Source organism: Narcine bancroftii, chromosome 3 (genome assembly GCF_036971445.1).
Source record: "Narcine bancroftii isolate sNarBan1 chromosome 3, sNarBan1.hap1, whole genome shotgun sequence".
NCBI classification, from domain to species: domain Eukaryota; kingdom Metazoa; phylum Chordata; class Chondrichthyes; order Torpediniformes; family Narcinidae; genus Narcine; species Narcine bancroftii.
The window spans coordinates 54,329,962-54,338,473 of record NC_091471.1 but is presented as its reverse complement, the minus strand read 5'-3'; the positions used below and the strand labels follow the sequence as shown (position 1 = coordinate 54,338,473).

Below are 8,512 nucleotides of genomic sequence, written 5' to 3'. Positions count from 1 at the left end.
TGTTCCATTCCCAGATGTTGTTGTAACACTCTAGAAGTGATCTCTGTGTGTCTCCCTCTCTCTGAGAGAAAACCTGTTTGACTCTCTCTGGTTGCAAAACCACATGACCCTCTGAGAACAGCAAGTTCCACTCCAGATAGAAGGCAGCTCCAACAAGCTGTTTCATCTGTTGCCGTTTTGTAAACAACAATCAATTAGTGAAGTCTCTTGGACACTCTCCAAAGCTCTTGCAAAGGCTGTGGGGCTGATATATCCAGCAATTTATCTCCCAAAAACATAACTATATACTCTGTCATACTATGATCTTTTGAGATCTCTCTGTTGCTCCAATTCTGGCTTTTTGATAATTACTGGATACAAGTACTCCACAATTGATAGTTTCAACTGCCAGCATTCTAAGCTTAGAAATTCTCTTTTCAAACCCTCTTGTCTCTACTCAATTCACCTTAGGACCTGTATCAACTCTACCCTATCTTCCCATCTGCTTCTACCTACTATCCCTCTCACCTCTATATACAGGCTACCTTCTTCCCAATACATTCTCAGTACTGATAGAGGGTCTCAAATTTCACAAACATTGGAGATACACAGGGAAGGAGGGATGAGTATGAATTAAAAGAAAAATCTAAACTGCTGGTTACAACAATTAAGGGTGGGATTTTGAACAAGAAAGATAAGTTTTCTTATTTTCACACCACCAATCCAGTGCTTTATTCCAAAAATAAACAAGAGAGACTCTAGAAAGTGCTCAGCCACTTATGTGACTGTGTCATCAAACAGGATAAATGTACTAAATGCTGGAGGAACCCAGTGGGTAAAGGCAGCGTCCAAGAGACAGTTGACATTTCAGTCTGAAACCCTTCATCAGAAACAAGAAATGGTAAGGATTCTGAATAAAAAGGTGGAGAAGGAACGAAGCACAGGTTGGAAGGTAATAGGTGAATATAGATGGGAGGAGAAAGAAAGGGGAAAACATTAAGAAGCTAGGAAGCAATAGGAGGAAGAGGCAGAGGGCTAAGGTGGGAGGGAGGGAAGAAAAGAAAGGGATGGGGAGCTGGAAGATGAAAGGTGTATGTGACGGGCAAATAGAGAGTACAGGGAGGGGAGAGAAGGAAAAGGAGGAATGGAGACTGCTAAGATGGAATATAAAGTACTTTGTGTGAGGCCTCAATCTGGCAGTCCAGTAGGCCTTGGACAGACATATTGGTATGTGAATGGGAAGTAGAGTTAAAGTGGCTAGGCCACCGGAAGACCCTGTATGTTGGAGAAGATGGAGCGAAGATGCTTATCAAAGTATTGCCACTTACTGCACCCAGTCTCCCTGATGTAGAGGAGAAAAATTATCTCAAGAGACAGACTATCTACTGACATTCCTACAGTTACCCCTCTACTTCGACCCATTTCTTTGAAGATATAATTCTTTTCTCCAGGGCATCTGAGATGTCTTCTTCAATGAAAGTGGTTTCATCTCCACTGCTATCAATGTAACTCTCACCCGCATATCCTACATCTCTTGCATATCTGACCTTGCTCACATCCCCTCCCCGACATAGCAAGAACATGATCGCCCTTGTCCTCTCTGCAACCAACAGATTATTCTCCATAATTTCCACCTCTTTTTATATCATTGTTTGGAAATAAATTTCAAACTCAGTGCTGGAAAACTTTCTTCCAAATATCCACTTACAATAAATGAAACAGTCATGCCAAGATATGAATCAGCAATTGTTAATTCATCCTGCTTTCAGAGAGACTGAAGCGAAAAAAAAGTACAGTGGAGATATTAAATCTCAATCATAAAGAATAACATTATTATATCCTTTGGCTACAATGTTGCATAAGTTTTTATTTGGCTTAGATTTATTCCCATAAAAATAAGTTGCTCAGCCACTTATGTGACATGCCATCAAAAAAAAGGGAAAGCTTAATATACCTTTTAGAACATCTTAGTTATTTCCAGCCAATGAATTATTTTTGCACTGTTTTAACGATGTGAGTGAGAATCACAAATAGCTGGGTTCTGCAAACCATAATGCTGATGTTGATTAAGGAATAAATGTTGGCAAGACTCAAGGAAAATGACTCAGCCATTCATTAAATAAGCTGCTACAGCATCCATGTCTATCTCAGAAGGTAAATAGACACTCAATTTTGACCTTCGGAGAGAGTTCAGAGCTGAAACTGTGGTGCTCCTGTTGTATTCTGCACCAGAAGCAATATAGCCATGACTGAGCCAAGTTTGAGAAGGTGTTGACAACAATATCTTATTTATAACAGTGAAAAAGCATTTTGCTGGAAAAACTCAGCTGGTCAGGCAACATCTGTCAAAACGGGAACAGATTTCATGGATCAGCATTTCTTTTGTCACCTTCCTCTTCCATACATCATTACGTGAGCTTTCCATCATTGATAGCACAGACAGAGAAATACAGTTCTTTAATGTAAGTCATATTACAAGTAGTATTTTGTAGTGTGACAGATTATGTTGTGTTTGTATTGTCTATGGATATGTTTTTGGGAGATAAATTGCTGTAGGTTCTTTGCAAACACTTTAAAACAGATCTTATTTAAAATACTGGAGCTCTGCTCATGCTAGACAGGCCAGCTCCAAGAGCCCTTGCAAAAGCTTTGGAGCGTGCCCAAAGACTTCACTAATGGATTGTTGTTTATAAAAAAGCAACAGATGAAAGAACTTGTCGGAGACGCAGCATGTCTAGAGAGGAACTTGCTGTTCTAAGAGAGTCATGTGGTTTTGCAAGCAGAGAGAGTAAAACAGGCTTTTCTCTGAGAGAGAGAGAATTCAGTTCTGCAGTGCTACAGTCAGAAACAGCAACTTAGACTGGAACAGGACAAGCTGGAAAGCTTGTGGAAAAACCCCATTTGGAAGATGGGTTGTGAGTGCTTAGTTCTAACTGGTCAAAGCCCTTGTGGTTCATACAAGAGGAGAGGACTGGCTGCCTAACGTTTCACTTGAAATAAGAGAAACAAAAAGGAACTCTGTGTGACCTGAAAGAAAGAGGTTATCATCTGGAGAACCCTGACAGGGCAAGTTTCTTTGGCGTCATATATGTTAAATTCTGTGCACAGTACAAGAATTGCCTGCAACCAGTAAACTTGGAGGAATGAGAAGTGAGATTGGACTGTGAATCAAAGAACTTTTCCAAACTTGCACACACGTTACCTACATGTGTGCTTAGAATTAGAAGGGAGTCAAGTTAGGTTAGTTAAGTTAATAGTAATAAAGTTTGATCATGTTTCAGGTTTAAAGATAATTAAAATCAACTTTTGTTTAAGTAGCCATTTGTATTGATGAATATCTATTGCTGCTGGGTTTATGGACCCTCGGGCTTATAATAGTAGTGACCACCTCATTAAAGTGTGATTAAGAATGAAAATAGACTTGGTCATGTGATACTTTGTAATATTTAAAAATTAAGGGTAAATTTTAATCTCACAGAATGGGTGACAGATTGACTTACTCTTCTATAATGTTTTTCTCATTTGAATATTTTACGAAAGCTGTATATCTCAGGTCATCATACTCTTTTGGACTTTAGAAAGGCTCATGAATCCTGGAAATGAAAGGTTGCAAGAAGATAATTTTTCTGCTTTGATCATTCAACCTATCTGGTCAAAGAACTAGAAAATCCCATCCCTGCAATCATCCTTATGATTTCTAATCTTCATCCAAATATTGAATTGAAGCCCAATGCTGAGCTAAAAGATCAGTTTTTAAGTTTGATATTTAGTCCTCTTTTTTTTTCCTGACCAGCTGATGAGTAAAGGATAAAGTACTTCAACAAAAAGTAATTTCTTGGCAAATCTGGGTCATCAGAGCATGAATACTGTCATCAACCTTCAACCTTGCCACCCCCACCATAGCTCAGATAAACCAATTTCCAAATCTGTGGCTGTTTTCCTTGCAGTATGCATTTAACTTTATTTTCTGCACTGTACCTGGGCTGGTTTAATGGCACATACCTCCTTACCCAATAGCATGTACAGAATGGGCTGAAGGGCCTGTTTCTGTGTTGCATAAAACTCTACCCATCCTACATCCTAAATTAACCCAAAATTTCTCAACCCCTCTTCTCTATTCCCAGCTCGAAATGTGATACAATTACATGTTCTTTAGCTTGTCTGGACCTCTGCATATCTGGGTCTCCTTACCATTCCTATCACCAGCCATCAACTCCTCCAAAAAAGGGACCAAAACCTATTTGGGAAAATTCACCCAAAATCCACCTCATTTGAATTCTGTGCTGACGAAGCAGTATTTTTTGGTATCTCTTCTGAGAAAGCCAGTATCAATTTACTGTAAATTCAAGTTTCTCAGTTCCTTTACTGTCATGCACATAAGTACACAAAATGTTGTCCTGTAAAAGCACACAAAGTGGGGTCACCAGTCCTGTGCCCCATGAACAAAAGAAAGTATACTTTCCTGGCAGGGGAGAATCAGAGATCAGGATGGCTGATCTCCCAAGACCAGGCTATCCCATTCCATTTTTGGAGTGGTCATGTGATAATCACTGGCAATGTCCCCAAATGTGGGATACTCGACTGCAAAATCTGTGGTAATGGGGGACCTCATTCACGTTCTCCCCTTTAAAAAAAAGAGAAAGAGAAATAAAACGAAGTTCGTGGATCCAGCCACCTCATCTTTTATGCTCCCATAACCTCTACAGCCACATGGTCTCTAGTTCACTCCTGTGGTGAAACCAAGATAGAATTGTTCAAGTCAACCTCCTCGGACCTGATTCTGGACCACCAGTTAGTTAGCATATCAGTACCCGAGGCCCTTCAAGAACCCTGCTCGACATCGGCATCCTCATAAACCCTGGTCCTTTTACCTGGTTCACATGAGTCAGTCTCTAGAAACGCCCAGCTTCATGGAAATCCTACAGCTGCTAATCCCACACTGGTTCGCTGCTGTGGTCTCCAACCCCTTAGGCTCCTCTTCCAGACTTCTCCTTCTCAGCAGTGGCCGTCCTCCCAATATGTTGCTCTACACCAGTCCACTGATCTCCTGGAGCCCATAACCATCATAGTCTGTGTTGCCAAGCATGGGCGTTTCCATCTTGGACACACACCTCCACTGGTTCTCCGATGCAAGAGAAAGCATAAAGGTATGTCAAAGTAAGTGCCTCCCTTTTTCTTTCACTGGAAACTAAGGAGCAGAAATGGTAGTCAGTGGAATGGTATGTTTCTACTGTGAATGTGGCAAATCAGGTTGAGGTTAAATGTAAAGTGTGTCTCTTCTCAGACTGCTTGGATTGGCTGGAATGGCTGTTCAATCACTGACGAGCACACCAAAGAGAGGATGTCTTGGACAGAAGCTTCAGGGAGGTAGTATTACGAGCTCCCATTTTAGTAAAGTGGGATTATCACTGTAAGGGATAGTTTAGACAGGAGGGACTGAATAGTCACAGTTAACATTTAACATTTCACACAAGCACAACCCAAGTCACAGCCCCATTATAATTTGATACATTGGAAGAAATGAGGGAAGGTTTGTTACAGTCTTTACCAGAATTTGATACATCTGAAAAGACCTTGTGACTTTGCAAAGGGAGAACCATTCTGATGCTGAAAAGAAAGCCTCCTTTTTGAAGCAGCTCTTGTGACCAGTCATTTTTGTGGAATTCAGAGCAAAGCCGGCTCTGTGAATGACTGGGCCTTTTTAGCGGATTGACCTGTGCCAGGAGGATCTTTTGGGAAGCAAAATGTTTCATTTTGATTGTGGCTAACAGTGAAAGTTCTTGGAGAGACCGGTGCCAGGGCCTTGGAAGCTTCTTAGAGGCCACCCAGTTTGAGTCTTGCCCACAAAAGAGCCAGGAGCTCGTGTGGATGGACATTTCTTCAAAGGCAATGCATGAAGAATTTTTGAGTCTGTAGCAGCGACAACTCTAGTCTTCCCATCAGTTCAACATTAATTCTGGGCATCAGATTTCAAAGGCCTACACTTCAACACTGAGTTTAAAAGACTGAAGTTTGAAGTAACTTTCTATATTTCAGCCTGGATTGTAATGGTTTGGGTATAACACACACACACACACACACACACACACACACACACACACACACACACACACACACACACACACACACACACACACACACACACACACACACACACACACACACACACACACACAGACAATTGCGCATAGCTGGGGATTAATGTTAAGGATAGTTTAAAATTTAAGACTAAAGTTTAAGAATTATAAATAAAATTAGTGCTTTAAAATTAAACACTGTCTGGTTTATTGCCTATTGCTGCTTTTACATGTGGTTCGTAACAGTAGTCACATTCCATGTTCAGCCACATAGTGGATGGGTGTGTGCCAGGAAGGGCAGACAAATGGTACAGTACACCCATGCAGCTACGCCCCTCTTTAACAAATGTACTGCTTTGTTACAGCCTTTGACAAGGTCCTTCATGGTCAACTTGTCAGAAGATTATTTCACAGGCCACCCAGAAAGAGTTGGCCAAGTGGATCCAAAATTAGTTTGGTCATAAAAGATAAAGGGTTGCAATAGAGGGGAGATTATCTTACAAGACATATTTGAGCACTGGTATGCTGCAAGGATTAGTGCTGGGACCTCAGATATTTGTAAAATATGTTAATGAAAATGTCAGAGGACGAGAATCTAGAACAGTGCAGCACAGAAACAGGCCCTTCAGCCCAGGAGTCAAAATAAACTAAAACTCTGCTGTTTGTACTTGAGAGATATCTGATTCATACATTTACAGATGAAGTTGTGAATAACACAAAGGATTATTCAAGGGTACAGCAGGATAGTGATCAGTTGAAAATTTGAGCAGAGAAATGGCTGATAGAGTTTAATATAGACAATACACAAAAGTGCTGGAGAAACTCAACAGGTCTCTCCAATGTCGAGGAGGCCACAACAGGAGCAAGAAATGACCCACACAGGCTGGATGTAGATGAGGAGATTGTTTCATTGAGCTTCTTTATTCTGTCTGCTGCAACAACACGGACCTTCCAGTGGCCAACCATTTTAATTGTGCAAACCATTCCTACACCGATATGTTTATCCATGGTCTCATGCAATGCCAAACCGAGGTTACCTGTAAATTGGAGGAACAGCACTTACTATTCCATCTTGGCACCCTCCAAACAAACATCATTAACATCAACATCTCCAGTTTCCATAAAAACCCTTCCCGCAAGTGTCTCTCTCTTTCCATATCACTGATACAGAGATTAAACAAAGATGAAGCATTAGAATCTGAAGGGTAATTGATAAACACATAAAATTATGGGAGGATCATTGCAGTCATTTTCCCAGGGTGGAAATGTCGAATTCCAGAGGGAATAGGTTTAAGGTGTGTGTGTGTGTGTGTGTGTGTGTGTGTGTGTGTGTGTGTGTGTGTGTGTGTGTGTGTGTGTGTGTGTGTGTGTGTGTGTGTGTGTGTGTGTGTGTGTGTGTGTGTGTGTGTGTGTGTGTGTGTGCGTGCGTGCGTGCGAGTGAGTGAGTGAGAGAGAGAGAGAGAGAGAGAATTTAAAGGAGATTTATGAGGACACTTTTCTGCACAAAAAGTGGTAGGTACCTGGGACACATCACCATGGGAGGTGGAGGTGGTGGAATAAGATAACGACATTTAAGAGGCATTTGGAAAGACACATGAACACACAGGGAGGATAGGGAGACAGATCCCATGCAGGGAGATAGGTGTGTTTAGTTTGGCATCATGGTTAGTGCGGGTTCCTCTACTGTTCTGTGTTTCTGATTCAATGATGGTAATGCCAGAGAATATCAAGAGTAACTGGTTAGCCTCTGCAGTGAACTGGGATTCACTGGTAGTGTGTTGTGCTGATGGCTGGCTTTGCCCCCATCTGCTCACATATAATGCTGGTTTCCTTCCTAAACCTAGAACCCTTCTGAAGACTACTGTGAAACCCATAATTATAAGCTAATAAAAGTGTTTGTTCTCCTTCCAGTCCTGAGAGCTTTTATTTGCGCTACAATTTTATTAGCTTATTCCCCAAACGATGGAAGCGCTACCGCTGCCGATAGACCCTCTGTCCCCCGACGTGGCTGAGGAGTTCACATACTGGCTAGACTGTTTCCAGGCCTACCTGAATGCGACCAGAGATGTCTTCCACATTAATGAACTTAGGAGGTCCACATTCGTTTCGAGGGTAGGAACAAAAAGGTATGCATTCATCAGGGACTGCACTAAATATGACGCTGCTATCTATGCTTTGAAGGCTAAGTACCTGAAGTTGCAAAACAAGGTCCGAGAGAGGCATCAACTCGCTCTATGTCGCCAATGGCCAGGAGAGACCATCGATGACTAACTGCTGGATTTGCAGATGCTTGCCAAGAAGTGCAGGTACAAAGCAGCTATGGGCCATGTTCATGTTGAAGAACAGATTCGGGACACTCTAGTCACGGGGGTCCGCTCGAGGTATATGAGGTAGCGACTGCTCGAGTCAGGAAAGAATGACCTGGCTAGCCACTTTGAACTGGCCAAATCGTTGGA

At 41.7% G+C, this 8,512-nt stretch overlaps 1 pseudogene; it reads left to right on the top strand.

The window, feature by feature from the left end:
* Positions 1–4,433: 4,433 nt before the first annotated feature.
* LOC138759646 (U1 spliceosomal RNA) lies at positions 4,434–4,606 on the top strand (annotated as a pseudogene).
* The last annotated feature ends 3,906 nt before the right edge of the window (positions 4,607–8,512 follow it).